At 38.7% G+C, this 16901-nt stretch overlaps 1 protein-coding gene across 2 annotated transcripts in view; it reads left to right on the forward strand.

Annotated features, from left to right (window-relative positions):
• The first annotated feature begins 1781 nt into the window (after window positions 1-1781).
• The window catches only part of ROBO1 (roundabout guidance receptor 1), a 1192968-nt gene continuing 1177848 nt past the window's right edge, over window positions 1782-16901 (forward strand). Inside the window, exon 1 of one of the 2 annotated variants that reach the window (XM_030801652.1) lies at window positions 1782-2029. The gene's annotated coding sequence lies outside the window, so the exon portion shown is untranslated. The remainder of the gene's footprint in view (window positions 2030-16901) is intronic. The other variant, XM_030801651.1, reaches the window with a different exon arrangement.

The raw sequence follows: 16901 nt of genomic DNA on the forward strand, positions 1-16901 counted from the left end.
GGTATTTTCATTTTAACTCTATTGTAAATGGAGAAATTATTAACCTGAAATAAAGTGATCGAAGTAACCCTGAATAAAAGTTATTCAAAAGCTATTTCAGTGACACAATAGCAATGGAGAAATACAGCAAATTGACTCTGATATAATGCCAACGATCACATCTTTTCACTCTGAGTTAGTGGTCATGGATATTTTTAAAAAGATGTGTTTGGTGCAAACTTTGCAAATACACATAAAAATACTGGATTTTCTAATCCCTGAAAGAAACTCTCTTCTTTCACCCCTCAGTCGTGTAAGAGTTAATTCTGTTTCCTACAAGGATGCAATCTGTAAGTTAGGTCTGGAAGGCAGCAAAGGCAACCTGGACTTGAAGTTAACACTTCTGTTGTCAAGGGTTACTGACTGGGGGAAGGGAAGGGGCTGGAAAGGGAAAGAGTGATGGAAATGAAGAAGGATTGTAGCACACACTACATAAATTCAAATGCTATACCTGTGTTTGGAATAGTATTTTTGCATTGTGTGTTCATTTATTTAGTTTACACATAGGTGGTGAATTTATAGGTTGGTTGATGTTAACCTTATCCGGGGTGGCCGTTTCCCACAGTGTTCATTCAGTTGTACATTACGTATATGTAATAATTTTGTAATTAAATTGGAATTTATCACAATTATTTACATCAAAGAACAATAAAATTATGTTACTTCCTAAATTGTAATATCAGTAAATATCATGTCTAGGATTTTGTGGAAAGTCTATGTCATTTTAGTTTAAATGAGGATTTATCTTTTCCTCCACTAAATTAAAGGTCAAAGAAAACAGCATGTTTAAGACTTCAGATTAATATATATTAAGATTCAGCATTTAATATTCTAATTCTTAAAATAACTGGCATTACCCATGATGAACGAAAGTGATTTTGCACAGTTACAATATTTCAAATTGCTAGTCACCACAGGTCTGCCTCACTTTAAATCTCCTTGTTATGCCAATTTGCATTACTAATGGACTTGCTAAGAGAGAAACTGTAAAAAGATAATGTAGCAATTAATAGTAAATGCTTGACATACTGTGACATTATAGATACCTTTATGTTGATTTATATTTTTATGTCAGTATTTACAAGGAAAATATTTTTGAATTTCTAATTTTGCAAAGTAAAAATGATGCCCATGCCATTGTCATTGATGGAATTTTTTCTGTAGCATTTGACTAATATAACCCGTGTTTTATAATTGGTACACTCATATTTTAGCTTCTACTATCTACTACCCATGTAAGGTATTTTATTTGTAGTAGCTATGAATTGTAAAGAATACAACTGGGTGCTATGTGTACCTATGTGAAGCGCAGAAGTATTTGATTATATAAAATTTCCTGGATTTATATGAGAATAATGCATAATAGAGAGCAAAAGAAGGTTTTCCTGCCAAAAGTGTCTGTGTGAATTTTCCTTCGAAAATGTTCTTTTAAAATCCTTTGTATGATCAAAGCCACTCCACACAGACAATTAAAAGCAGATATGAAATGATAGATCACATGACAGGAGTTAAATGTAAGGGTTTTTTTTTTTTTCCTCCCCCCTCGGTTAAACATCGCAGCAGGCATTACAATACCAGAGGTAACGAATCAATTAAATCCATTTTCCCCTCGGCGTCTCCAAAGCTGCGTGCCTAGTGTTGCTGTGTAGTTTAGGACCGGAGCAGTAGGACCCAGGGGCCTCCGCAGCCACCAATAGAAGCGCACACTTGGACCTATTTGTATGCAATGCCTTCTGCTCTGCGCATTAATAGTAATACAGATAACGGGTTTGAAAGAATTCTCTGCTGAAGAAGGATTGAATTTTTCCAGGGTGCTGATACAGAGAAGAAACCCGATTCCACTCTCTCCCTATTTCCCCACTCTTAGGTTTAAAAGTCTCAGACACCTTTCGCTCGGTTTAAACTCGGAAAGGTCTCTGCACAGCAAAGTTGCAGGGCTGCGTCTGCACTACGGAGCCGCTGGATTGCTGAAAACAAGTCTTATCGAAGGGTAAGTCTCGCAAATGGTTGCAAAGGAAGTGACAGCTGGCTTTTGATTTGTAAAAGGGGACACGCTGGGTTTTACACTAGTGGTTGTTGGAGGGCAGAATGGTTGCCGAGAGGACTCTGCAGTTTATCCAGAAATTGTGGCTGATGTGCCAGGGTGTTTTGGGGTAGAATCAAAAACCTTCAGGCTAAATCGGAAATTGCAGCCTTGCGATCGGGAAGGATTCAACAAGTTTTCCTGCAGGGATGCGATGTTTGTTTATTCCTTGCTAGTTGTGCAGTGTCCGTTCCAGGTAGGCTACGACTGCTTAACAAAGAAGTTTTGGAATTTGTTTGTTGTGTGTGGCTGGGCTAACCCTTGTTTGAGTAGGTTTCGTGCCGCTTTTGGCTTCTTGGGGGCACACAGCGGAATTTCCTCCTGGGATGCGGCGAGCACGAGCGGTCTCCTGGGCTGGGGCCGGGCAACTTTGCAGCCTAATCTCAGTGCCGCTGACCGCACCGTTGTTCGTTGATGTGAACTGACTGAGGCATAGACACGGGCAGGCTGCAGGGAGCTTCCAAACTTTGAAAGCATTCTCCAGGAATGATGAGCGCGGGGGCTTTGAAAATAAGCGTTACTAGGTGGATTTTGGTAAACTCTTGGCGATATGTAGGCAGTGGGGACTTTTGACACTTGCGTTTCCAACCTGCAGGATTTTTCTTGAAAACATGGTGCTGATGTGAAGATGAGAGCTTAAAGCTAAGCTAGCGGGGACTTTGAGGGAGGAAATGAGGGAGGGAAGGAGGAAGAATGAGAAGACAGATGAATGAAAAAGGTGCGTCCCATCTTTCACACACAAAAACCACACGAGTGGGACGAACCAGGAAGCGCTCCAGTTGGTGGCGTTTAGCTGGAAAACGTATTGCAGGGAGGTCCAGGAGCCTCTGCATTATTGATGAAGCGCCGTGCCCTTCTGGGGCCCCTTCTTGCTCCTTCTCCCTGCCCTCTCTTGCCAGCCCCGCTTCCCCGAGCCTGCGGTTCCAGCGTTGGCGCGGGTGCGGCTGCACGCGCGGCTCGGTCCCACGGCTCTGAGAACACAATGGGGAGAAGCAGGCGAGCCCTGCGGGCGGCCGATGCGGAAAACTCGCCGTGGCAACCCCACTGCCGCAGCCTGGGCTGCCGCTCCACCCGGGACAGCGGCGCTCCAGATGCGGCTTCTGCCCAGTTGCCACGCGCCCTGAGGTCTCGGAGGACCGCGTGCAGGGTGCTCACACCTGGCCACTAAAATCCTGGGGTACCCTTCTAGGAGTCAGTGTCCCACGCAGATGGGTGGGGTGGGGGAGAGGGAATGCTAAGACTTCCCACTCCTGCCTCGAGTCGGAGCTTCCACTACTCAAATATCCTTAGTGTGCACCCCAAGCATCTAGAGGACCTGCGCCCCCCCCAAAAAAAGGGACACGAAGGGGAAAGAAGGGAAATGTTGATGAGGCTGCAAGAGGGGAAGGAAAACAAGCAATTTGGGGCAATTATGGTCAATGGTCAGGCTTTTCTGGGCTCTTTTAAGTGGATTGATTTAGAGGAGCTTTGAAATGCTGTCCCTGGCCTCTCTGCGGCACTAAAGGGGGCAGATTTCCAGACGCAGGAACTCACTGGAGGCTCCTTCTATAGATGAAGGGGGGAAAGGGCAGGGCAGGAGGCTCATTTCACAGGGTAGTTTAACCCTGACCTCAGCACCTCCCACCCTTTCACGCCCCGCCAGGGAGTGCCCCGACCTTGTAAACTCTTCTGTGTCATCCGCCCTGTGTAAGTGATTTTCATCAAGCTGTGTGTTACGGTGGCCTGTTAAGAGATGGTTGTGTGTTTCCAAGTAGTGGTGAGAGGTTGTTTAATTTGGAGGTTGCTTGTCAACCCGGGCTGAGCGCGCAGAGGAAGGAGCGTAGATGCAGGACCCTATAGAATGGGCCATTTGGGGTTGTCAGTTACTTGAAGGCTACACATCAAAGGAAATACACTGCTTTGAGCACCTGGGGGAAGACAATGCCATTTCATTTTTTCCTCGCTTTCCATGTGCCTCCTTTACTGTGGTTGTTTGGGAACCAGGATATAATAATTACAAAAAAATGTTGAAAATCCACTTATTTATTTGGAAGCCTCATAACTCGGTTTTCAGGCCCAAACTTGTATTCTCCTAGCACCTATTATTTTGAAAGCCTCAGTCTGCCACCTTAAAAGCTGCTTCTCTACTATATCTTGAGGAGGCACTGGTAACTTTCAAAGGCAATCTGTAAGCATGCGTCATGTTGATTTTATTAAAGGGAAGAGGCAGGCTTGGTAGATGTTCCATCAATTTTTGCCTTTCCAAAATCGGCCCCCACCCCCTCAAAAAAGGAAGAGGAAGCAGCAGCAGCTCGGAGCAGATATCCAGTTGGTAAGATGACTTTGTTTCTTAGGGACCTATACCTCTCCCATGAGGGATGAAGATTAGGCGTATCTAAGGAGTGGGGGCATTCACCTCATATTGTTGCCCTGGTTTTTGGACTTCCTTTAACCTTTTCCCACATATCTTCCTGTTTCATGCCTCTTCCAATTTAGCCCTGTAGGATCTGCAGAATTGAAGCACAACGACACAGCTGCAGATCCCTGGTGGAGCCTTGCTTCAGAAAACAGCTGTTAATCACATGTTTGCTGTATTTTCCTATTTACTTCCTTTTACTTCCCTTCGCTTCCCTTAGCCTGTCCTTGAACCAGTGTTACCATCTTCGGGGCTCTACTCTATGAAGGTTAGTGATTTCCAGTGATATAGCACTGAGCTGAGCATGGGAGGAGGGCAGAGACTCAACAGCTGCCTAGGGAGTCCCAAAGGTTTAATGCCGACTTTCTCTTACCCTATGCTGCACAAAATAAAGAACAAATATCCTAATATCTCCCCAAAGAGAACTGCATTGTTCTGTATAATTTTCTTTTGTCTTATAACATAATAAAATCAATTCAAATACAAAATAACATTGACCAGAGATGAAAAGGAAGCTATACACTTGTGTGCACTATTTGGAAACTAGTGTTGTGCTTAGCTATAAAATCTCACTTTTTGGCTTTCATCTATACTTAGTACATTAGGAACTACTTTTATTTAAGCAAGATTTAATATGTTACTTTCATTACGAAGCTGAGAAACTCAAGACACCACAAAGATGTGAATTTTAAATGAAAAAAAGCAAGGCAGTAAAGCAAGCCCCTGGCAGCTTGATGAATGAGCAGGTGCAATGCACCATTTGAAATGTAACTTGAGGTGAGCTTCCACCAATCTGCTGGAGAATGAGCTCCTTCTTGCCACCTAAACTCAACTGATTTTCCTCTTTCTGAGACCACAAACAAAAACATAATAGCATACAATAGGCTAGATTATGACCTGGTCACATAATCATTTATCTCTCTAAACTTGCTGTCGAAGTGAGCAATGTTACTGTTGATGTACTCATATTTGTACCTAAAATATATTAGTGCCAGTTCTCCCAATTCTATAGGAAACTGAGGTCCTAGAAGATTAACTGACTAATTCAAAACTACATAGGATAAAACTGTAGAAACTGTTAGGCACCGTACCTGCAATAGATACTTCACTTAATCCCCACATAACCCTTTCAAAGTAGGCTTTATTAGGTGTCTACAACACATGAAGAGAATGAAGCTCAGAGAGGTTAAGGAAAATATACATGACTATTCAGCCAAAAAGGGGCAGAGCCAGGATGAGAAACAAGTTCTTTCTCATGACAGAGTACATGCTTTTCTAGTATGTCATACTGCTGCTTTTAAATGAGCCATTCTCTTCAATTAACTGGACCTACCTATTTTCCCCCATATTTAAACAAGCAGTTTGATTATTCCTTGAATTTTATTTTAGTACTCATAATTTTTTAATCTCCTTGATGTCTTTTTCATGTCCAAAGCATTATTTGCATTTCTCCAAGAGCAAACTTTTACAGTTACTTTCCAAGGATCTCATAGCCAGTAAATAACTTTTTCAGAAAATATACCCCACCCCTATCTGCCACCCTGCCTGTATCATCATCTCTGGGGGTCAGAGCACTTGGGGAAAATTGAGGGACTTTTCGTTTTCTTTGAAATTTGTACACATGTAGCCAGGATGTCTGAGAAGGATCCATTACATCATTTTCAGCCACTTGTTCTTTTCCACCTTTACATTTCTGCACATGTGTCTTCTCTAATCTGCAAAGTTTTCTTCTTCTTTTGGCCAAACCCTATCAGTTTGTCTAGGGTGTTTTGTATTCCTTCTCTACTATAAAATTTTTCTTATTATTCCAACCCTATTGCTGTTCCTTACCTCTGAAATTCCAAGTAAGTTCCAATAACATCTGCTGTCTAATTTGGTCTTTATTCAGGGATTAAGAGGAGAAAGCTAACATTTTTTGAGCCTTTACATTATATACTTTTACATACATTATCCATCAACTATAAATTTCTATTTCTTCATTATATTTCTGCATTTTGCCCTTATTATTTTTTCACTCTCAATAGTCACCCAGATGCTGTGATACATTTCTGGAGTTTCAATAATGACTTTCAAATTTTATATTTCTTGTCCATGCATTGCTCCTGATTGTCATACCTATATTTCCAAAGATCTAATTTCATCTCCTCCTAGAGATGCATCACAAACATTTTAAGGGAAACTGTCTTAAAGGAAAGCATTTAAAGCCGCAGGTATCATCCTCCCTGCCACACTTGCTTATCTCTTTAGATTTCCAAGTTGTAAATAGCACATCATGCATCCAGACACATTCCTCTTTGCTGTGTCCCTCTGCCTCATTCCCTATGATCAGGTAGTGAAAAGAAAAAAAAATTATGATTTTTCTCTTGAACTTCACCTCTTCTCCTCATGGGCCTGCCCTCCAATTCTTACTTCCATTTCCTGGGATCAGCCATTTGAAGTCATGTGCATCAAGTTTGGCGAGCTATCTGTTAGGGCAAAAATGACAATTTCTAAACTCATTAGTCATTGAAGGTACTCTGTGATATGAAGCATGAATTCTTCTTTTCAGTCTTCAGAATTATCAATTACTATGAAAATTTACTTGCATTTTCTTAAATACTCAGGATATTTCATTTCTCTCTGCTTTTGTGTGTGCGTGTGTGTGTGTGTGTGTGTGTGTGTTTTGTCCAGAATTCTGCCCCAAATGGTTCTCACTTTCTCATTTTTTTGGCGATGTTTGAAAACACAAAACAAGTGTCACCTCTTCTGTGAAGACCTTCATGTTAAGAAAATAGGTTCAAGTATTCCTCCCTTTCTGATCACTTAATAATGCCTCTGAAATTCCATTGCAATCATTTATTCATTTCTACTATGAGACTGCGCTATGTTCTGAATGTTGTGTCTTCTACAAATTCATATGCTGAGATTAAAATTAGGAGGTGGGGCCTTTGGAAGATGATTAAACCATGAGAGCAGAGCCGTCAGGAATGGGATTAGTGCCCTTGTCAAAGAGGTCTGAGTAAGCTCTCTTGCCCCTTCCCCCATGACTAAACATAAGAAGATGGCTGTCTATGAAGCAGAAGGTGGGTCCTCCCCAGACACCAAATCTTCCAGTGCCTTGATATTGGACTTTCCAGCCTCTAAAACTATGAGAAAAGCATTTCTATTGTTTACAAGGCACCTACTCCACAGCAGTTTGTTGTAGCACCCTGAAGATACTAAGACAGACTCTAAATTCTGTGAAGCAGTATGTCTCAAACTTTGTCCATTGAACCAAATAAATCTTAAAAGTGAAAAAAATAACTCTTAAAACACCAGTTCCAGGATCCCCCATCAGAATTACTACAATAGAATATGTGGGGATGGGGCACTTGAGTCCACATATTAACAGAATCTATTCCAGGTGTAACCAGGAACAGGGCGTTTATCACAACAGTTGCTCTCCAATTCAGCCAGATCAATATGGTGCTTAATTTAGCAGTTGCGGGAGGAGCCATTTGCAAACCTTTTTAGATCTTATTTTGTGTCTTCCCGGATTACTGTGCTTCAGAGAAAGATTTGCTTAGAGTATAGTAAATTAGATCACATGAGTCATTCTTACTAAAGTACGAGAGTCCTGCATCAGAAAGGCAGATTTGCCAAGAGCAGAATTTCGGTAATCACATGTGAAAATGGCATTTAGAGTTGAGGTGCTGCTGTGCAGAGTACTTAGAGCTTTTAATGACTGTGACTTTTTATTATTATGACATGTTTGATTAGCAGACACAAAAATGAGTGAAACAAGTTCCCTTGAATTACCACCCAGGTTAAGTAACAAAAGATTAAATGTAATATTGAAGTTTCCTGAGTATTCTTCCAGATTGATTCTCCCTTTTAAGAGGTAACCAGTGTAGTAAATTTGCTGTTATTATTTCTATGCATTTTCTCTTGAGTTTACTGTATATATTACATCTTTAATTCATATATAGTATTATCTTAATTAAATAAATGAAATATTTGCCTAAATTGTCAAATATTGTTTGCATTCTTGGAAATTTTTTTACAATTAATTCAAGTTGCTTCGGGTAGAGTTACTTTATTCATATTCATTGCAATATAGTTTTCTATAAATACTATAAGTATATACATATATTATAATTTTAAATATATTATTATATATTTAGTAGATATGGTAAAAATATATAGTATATTTTATATATAGTATATATACTTCATATATAATATAGTGCATATATATTATAGTATATATACAGTATTAATATATATTATAATTTATGTTTTTCTCTCTCATTTATAGGTATTTTCGCTTTCTTACTGTAACAGACTGTAGCAATTTTTTGGCACATGTCTCACTGTGCACATATACTTTTTAGATATTTGCCTAGAAGTGAAGTTGCTGATGACGTGTAATGTTTTTCTTCTCTTTTTTGCCCCCAAACCCATAATAGTACCTGTAGTATTTATAGTTTGCAAGCATACTTGTGAAAGCCCCCATGAATATTTAATAATGTCACATTTCATAATTTTGCCAGTTGAATGGTTTTAATTTGTCTTTTCTGATGATTAGTGTGGTGAGCATGTTTTCATAGAACATTCAGGTTTTTTTGTTTTTTGCTGTGAATTGCTTAAACATATTTTTTACCCATTTCTCTAGTGAGACATTTATCTTTTTTCTTATAGATGTTAGAAATTCTTTATATATTCTGGATTCTATTTTTTTTTTTGGTATTGCATTGGAAATATATTTTTCTGGGCTGTGTTTTATCTTTTTTCTTCTTAATGAAGGTAATAATTTTATATCTTTTTTCAAATATGATATACACTGTGCTTTATTAAAATTGATTACCTTTTATTACATTTTTCCTTTTTCCATCTTGTTTTGGGAAACCAATCTTTATGGTGAAGTCATAAAATATTTCTTACATTTTTTCTGAAAATTTTTCACTTGTGCTTTTTTTTTTTTTTTTTGAGATGGAGTCTCGCTCTCTCACCCAGGCTGGAGTGCAGTGGCGCGATCTCAGCTCCCTGCAACCTCCGCCTCCTGGGTTCAAGCAATTCTCCTGTCTCAGCCTCCCGAGTAGCTGGGACTACAGGCTCACGCCACCACACCCAGATAATTTTTGTATTTTTAGTAGAGATAGGGTTTCACCTTATTCGCCAGGCTGGACTCGAACTCCTGACCTCAGGTGATCCACCCACCTCAACCTCCCAAAGTGCTGGGATTACAGGCATGAACCATCACGTCCCACTTCAATTTTGCTTTTTACATTCAGGTCTTTTGATCTACCTGGAATTGATTTTTTGTTTTACGTGCTGAAAAATATGAGTGCCACTCATAAGTGTTGCATATGCGGGTGGGCTGGCACTGCTTTTTGGTTATAAGGCTGGTTGGCATCTGTCCTCATGTGAGACACTTGTTTCTGGTTATTGTCTGTCAGGTTGGTTTGTGGACAGTCATCTCACTGAATCATCACAATGTTAATGAACCAAAGTGAAAAGCATTAATTAAGACTTCAAACAAAATCGGATTATGTTTAGCCAGAATTAAAGACCATTTTTTTAAGACAAACTGTATAATCTCTTTAAATTGTATGTGAACTGCTCATGTGTAATGAGTCCTTAGCTATGCATAGCATCATTTACTTAGTTTTAGTTCTTTATAGAGAATATTAGTGAATACTGTTTACTAAGGATGAATTTTCCTTGTGTATGGGACTACAGCAAAGGTAAACCTTAAAAATGGACTTCAGTATGTGGAAGGAAGAAGCATGACTCATTGTATGACTGTCCCATGACTGACCATTTGCCAGGTGAATTAGAACCTGGAGACAGAACATTTCAGCACAACAGCCAACAGCTTCTGATCAATGTGTAACCCTTGAATAGGCACTCAAAAATCTTAATCCAAGCACAAAATGTTTCGAAAGGAAATTATTCCAGCATATTGTGTATAGTATATTAAATTTTACCCTGGAATGAGGAACTAGGAGGATTGTAAAACAACTTCACTTGCTTATACGCAGTCATAGAAAGTATTCTGTAAGAATTTACTTTTATTCTCCAATTAACAACCTGATACTAAACAAGCATGCTTTGTGCTAAACAAGTATTGGATTATTTAAATATTGGGTATTAATTTAAGAGAGTGTTAAAAATGGCCTGGTTTAGCCAATGACAGATGCATAAATTCGTACGCTTACCTAAAATTAATCTCTATACCAAATATAAATTAGATTCATACCAATAATTTTGATTTCTTCCAGTTAATGCTTTTTGTCACAATTCTGATAAAGGAAAGAAATTATTTTGGAAAATGAACAAACTTATTGTGTGCTTTTATTCACTCTTTTTGGCCCTTTCTTATGTGACTTCAAGTTTCAGTTCTTCAGCACTCTGCCTTTCATAGACTCCGGGCTACTTTCCTAACTTCTTTCCCTTTCTTCCACCTCTCTCCTAAGTATAGTCTGTCTTACAGGACATGGTACACTTTACCCTCCCTCCACACACCACTCTGTTTCCAGCTCATTGCCTTCAACTTCTTGTCTTCTCAAAATACCTTTCTGCTTTTCTATCTGTAGAGGGTATGTTCATCCTTCAAGATGTAACTTTATTGTTATAGCCTTTCTGAAGCATATTCCTATAGAAAGATCATCTCTCTCTCATTCGTATTTGAATAAGACTGAGCACTTACCTGTATTACCCTTTAGTACAGCATTATTTGTGTCGATCTTAATAACCAGACTGTGACTAACTAGGACAAAGATGACAACAATATATCAGTGTATTTATCTAAACTTATACTGTCTAATACTCTAACCACTAGCTACATGTGCCTATTGACACTGAAAATGTGCTAGTGCAACAAAGGAACTGATTTTTTAAATTAAATTTATTTTAATTTAGAGTTTCAATTTAGATAGCCAATTTTATGTAATGAATATGTGGCTGGTGGCTACTGTCTTGGATAGAGCAGATACAGACGGTTTCCATCATCACAGACAGTTCTATTGGACAGTGTTGGGAAGAATAGACTCACAGTAAAATTAGAAGCAGATGAATTTATGAATAAAATAGTTTTACAGGGCATGGTAATAACATCAATGCTTTAATTTTCAGTGGATAGCCACCACGGAGTTGTATTATACTCATATTTGTGTTGGTAAGGATAATTTTGCAATTTTGCAGATTTTAGCATGTCCTGGAAAGACAGATAATCTCCGCCTGATCAAGAAGGTAATGACAATGTGAACCATCAAAGGAAGTAAAAGAAGAGTTAAAGCTATTTTTGGTGAATTCTTTAAATATTCAACCACAACTTATTTTCCTGAGATAGAAGTATAGTAATCATCATCCTTTAAGACACTGGGCTATAAAAAATGCGATTGAGCCAGTGGTCATAATTCCTTCCCTTAATATTTTGATTCCTTCACGTGAGAAGATAAATTCATGTCCTCTTTTTCAAATATTGGATTCAACTTGACATTAATATCCATTAGGATGACTATTATTATTATAGTTATTATTTAGAGATAGGGTTTCATTCTGTCACCCAGGCTGAAATGCAGTAGCACAATCATAGCTCACTGCAACCTCGAACTCCTGGGCTCAAGTGATCCTCCTGCCTCAGCCTCCCAAAGTGTGGGCATTACAGGTGTGAACCACTCTGCCCAGCCTAGGATGGCATAGATAGATAGATAGATAGATAGATAGATAGATAGATAGATAGATGGCATGTATTGACAAGAATAAAAAATTGGGACTAGAGCTGCCCGTTGCTTATAGAGTTGTTTGTCCTCTGTCCTCATTTGAGATACTTGTTTCTGGTTATTGTCTGTCAGGTTGGTATGTGGACAGTCATCTCACTAAATGATCACAATGTTAATGAATTATTAAGATTTCAAACAAAATCAGATTATGCATTGCTGTTGGAAGTGTAAAATGGTACAGGCACTGTGGAAATAATATATTGGTTCTTAAAAAAATTAAACATAATTATTAAATAATCCAGCAGTTCTGCTTCTGGGTACATACTCACAAGAATTAAAAGCAGAGACTCAAACAAAGTATTTGTACAGCAATGTTCATAGCATCCTTATTCACAATAGCCAAAAAGGAGAAAAGCCCCAATGTCTATGGATGAATGAATGAAAAGAAAAGATCTATTTTGTACAATGGAATTTTTTTCAACCATAAAAAGAAATGAAATTCTGATACACACTACAACTACAATGTGGGTGAACTTCGAAAACATTATGATAAATAAAATATGCTAAAAATCAGGATAAATATTATGTGGTTCAACTTATATGAGGTACCTAGAATAATCAAAGTCACAGAGATACAAAGTAGAATGGTGCTCAGCAGGGATTAAGAGGAGGGAGAGATGGAAAGTTATTGCTTAATACAGAGTTTTCAGTTTGGGATGATGAAAACATTAATGAGATGGATCGTGGTGATGATTGTACAACAATTTGAATGTACTTAATGCTACTGAGTTAAACACTTAAAATGGTTAAAGGCATACATATATTTTACCTCAATGAAAATGACTTTGATAAATATTTATTATGGAATCATTTTTGCTTGGATATCCTCACCCCTTAGAAAAATATCTCTACTTTTTTTTTTTTTTTTTTTGAGATAGAGCTTCGCTCTTTTTGCCCAGGCTGGAGTGCAGTGGCACCATCTCGGCTCACTGCAACTTTTGCCCTGCTTGGGTTCAAGCAATTCTCCTGCTTCAGCCTCCTGAGTAGCTGGGATTACAGGCACAGGCCATCACACCTAGCTAATTTTGTGTTTTTAGTACAGACAGGGTTTCACCTTGTTGTTCAGGCTGATCGCGAACTCCTAACCTCGTGAACCGCCCACCTCCGCCTCCCAAAGTGCTGGGATTACAGGCATGAGCCACCGCACCCAGCCTAATATGTTTACTTCTAATGAGGCCTGTCAATGTCCTTTAAAAATGTTCATTTTAAAGATAGCACCATAGAATAAGAGACTCTTCGCCTATTAATATTAGGAGGAAGGCAATAAATCAAGAGATTTTATGGAAAATGAACATACCTATAATGCATCTGCCTATGGACTGTAATATACTAAACAAGTATATTTAATAGAGAAAATAAAATATTTAACAGTGAATATTGTGATTCTGGATATGAGAGCTGGCGAGTATGATGGAAGTTTTGGAATGAAATGTAAAACCCCAGGAGGACTTCCTGTTGAGTATGATACAAAGTGATCAATAAGGCAAGGTCTCAGCCACGTGCACATGCAAACTGCCAGATCAAAGACTAATATGATCAAATGGGATTACTCCGGTGACACAAATGTATGCTGAGATCGTGAATTGCAGATTATGGAGCATCTGCTCCCTTTCTGACTCCTTGGGGGGCAGGATATGTACAAGGAAGGGTCTTGTGGTGACGGTGAGAGCACTGATTGCTCTTGGTGCTGGAAATAAGCCACAGTCATATGCTCTTCTTTTTTTTTTCCTTCTTATTATAATGATTCACATTCTGATTATAATATCTCTTTAATCCATCTTCCTATTCCAGTGTCATTAAATTTTTTAAGTAGATGTAATTTGACATCCTACAGATAAAACTCTTCAGATGATGCTCGAGGGTACTTAAAACCCTCCCTGAGATTGACTGCCCTTTTTACATTACACAGAGATAAGGCTTTTCATCTAACACGCTGAGGGCATGAGCTGTGAGGTTTTATTTTGTTTTCGGAAGAGTAACCCATTGGGCTAACTTGCTTGTACTCTTTTGCTTGATGCTGTTGCCTGCAGATGGGTTTCCATGGAATTAAATTCAGCTTAATAAGCACAAGAGGGTAGAAAGAAGATCTTGATTATCTATTAGAATAATATTCTAATTAGACAAATTAAGCAATTATTTTCATTCTAAGCATCGTGAGATAATTTGAGGATATAAGAAACTATTATTAAAGTGGTATCATGGCCTGGAACAATGGCTCACACCTGTAATCCCAGCACTTAGGGAGGCCGAGGCAGATGGATCACCTGAGGTCATGAGCTCGAGACCAGCCTAACCAACATGGTGAAACCCCGTTTCTACTAAAAATACAAAATTAGCCAGGCATAGTGGTGCATACCTGTAATCCCAGCTACTTGGGAGGCTGAGGCAGGAGAATAGCTTGAACCCGGGAGGCAGAGTTGCAGTGAGCAGATATCACACCACTGCACTCCAGCCTGGGCAACAAGAGCAAAACTCCATCTCAAAATAATTAATAAATAATTAAAAGTGGTATCAGGTAATTAGAGCTTGGGTAGGGGAAAATATCAAGAAAGAATTGTTTGTGCTTTGTCCAGAGCTATCGTCTTAGCTAACAGACTAGTAAACATGGTCTTTATTTTTGCCTTAGTTGCTAATTCCAGAGCAGCAAAGAAAGATTTTGATTGGAAAACTGAAAAGCATTGCCTGTTTTTCTGCAGTCCGGGCACTTTATATTTCATTCTGTTCCTTCTCCATTAAGTCTCTCCAACCTGCCTGTGAGGAGAAAGAATGCTGGGGTGGGAACATAGACATGGAGTTAGTGTGGCTGAGATGCTTGGTCATTCGCAGGATCTTCTCATTGGTTCCTATAGCCTTGTCTTCATTCACTTTGGCATTCTTGTCTTCTGTTACTTACCGTCTTAAAATGAGCAAGGGACTGACTTGAACAAGTTATAGTTCACTTCGACAGGCATCTATTAAATACCAATCTGTATAAGGCAGGGTGCTAGACACTGGAAGGCACTGAAGGGAATACAAGGGATTTCCACCCTTAATAAATTCAGGTTACAGCATAGACCAGTCCCACAGATTCAGTGGGGTTCTCTCTCTCTGCTTTCCTGTCCAGTTCTAACATTGCATGTAAAACCTGCTTATATAATCAGGTTATTTCAGAATAATCACTGCTTATCTTCAGAGACAACCATTTCCTTGGGGCCATGGCTCATCAAATTTCCTCCTTCATGTATTTCCAACATCTTTAATAATTGACTTCTTTACCTATTTTTATAATTATTTCAATCCTAGAAGGAACATATTTGGAAGTTTTCATAATCCTTTCTCGCAAGTTATTTCCTCGTATCCTTAGATCACTCGCACTCTTAAAAACCAAACTTTATGAAATAGTGTCCTTTTTGGCTGTCTCCTGTTCTTCACGCTCAACCAATGGTAGATTTGGACAGCTCTAATCTGATCATGTTTAGATCCCATAAATTTTTAAAGTTGCCACATCAACAGTCTAGCTTCAGACTTCATCCTATTTCAAATTTTTGCATCATTTAAAATTTATCAAATAAGTTCAAAACACCATTCTCTCCCAGATTTTCTCCAAATCTTTGACCTTTCCATTTCCTTTGCTGCCTCTTTCTCCTCTGTCAGTGTTTCAAAAGCTGTGTATTCCCCAGGTTCTACCCATAAAGCCTTTCTGTTAGGATTTGGTGGATTCTCTCTTAATGCTCTTCTTTACATCTGTGACTTCAACTTTTATATAAAGGAGAACAAAATGACATGGTATTAATGATAATAATTGGCAAAGATATTTCTAGATGATGTCTGTAGAACACTTACTGCTCGCTCAACATCAGGAGAAGCACCTTTATAATTTTTTGCACACACTCCTGCAAATCACTGAGTGGACAATATCATCACTGATTTGCAGATAAGTCTCTCATATACAAGGTTTCATGGCAGAGCTTAGGTTCAACCCTGTTTTGTTTGACTTCTGAGTCCAGGCTCCTAACATTAAAAGACCTTCTTGCAAATAGATCACCCTGACAGAGGCTCTCTATTTAGCTATATTCTAAAATCACCTGGGAGAGATTTTTTTGGAAAATCCAAGTATCCAGTTTGCACCCCAAATCATTTAAATCAGAATTGCTAGGAATGTGAACTAAGTGTTAATATTTTTAAAAAGTAATTCAGGTGATTTGAATAAGCAGCAAAGTTGAGAACCACAGGTCTATACTAAATATTTTGATAGTACTCAAGTGTATTTATTTTTCTAGCACTGATCTCTCTCCCCAGCTTTATTTTCATTTTACAAAATATTTTCCAGGTTTTACTGTGCCTCTTCATTTGTCTGCCCTCATTCCCACCCAAATGAACTAATGATCAGTCACTCTCTACCTAAATATTAATAGTTGCCTTCTAAATCCTAACTTGTATTAGATTTTTCCCACTCCTTACTGCCTCAGGTCTTTTAAATTAAGCCTGTGGACTTAACTGAGATTTCCCTCAGTCCTTATAGTTGATAATCCCTCATTTTTAAAATTGTATCTCACTCATATTTTTTCTGATATTCTTTCTCTTCTTCATTATCTCTGCAAGTAAAGTCTCTCAGGCTGTCCTCGTCTCCCGTGTGGAATTTTGTAGCGGACTCCCTACC

This window comes from Nomascus leucogenys, chromosome 21 (genome assembly GCF_006542625.1).
Source record: "Nomascus leucogenys isolate Asia chromosome 21, Asia_NLE_v1, whole genome shotgun sequence".
Classification (NCBI taxonomy): Eukaryota; Metazoa; Chordata; class Mammalia; order Primates; family Hylobatidae; genus Nomascus; species Nomascus leucogenys.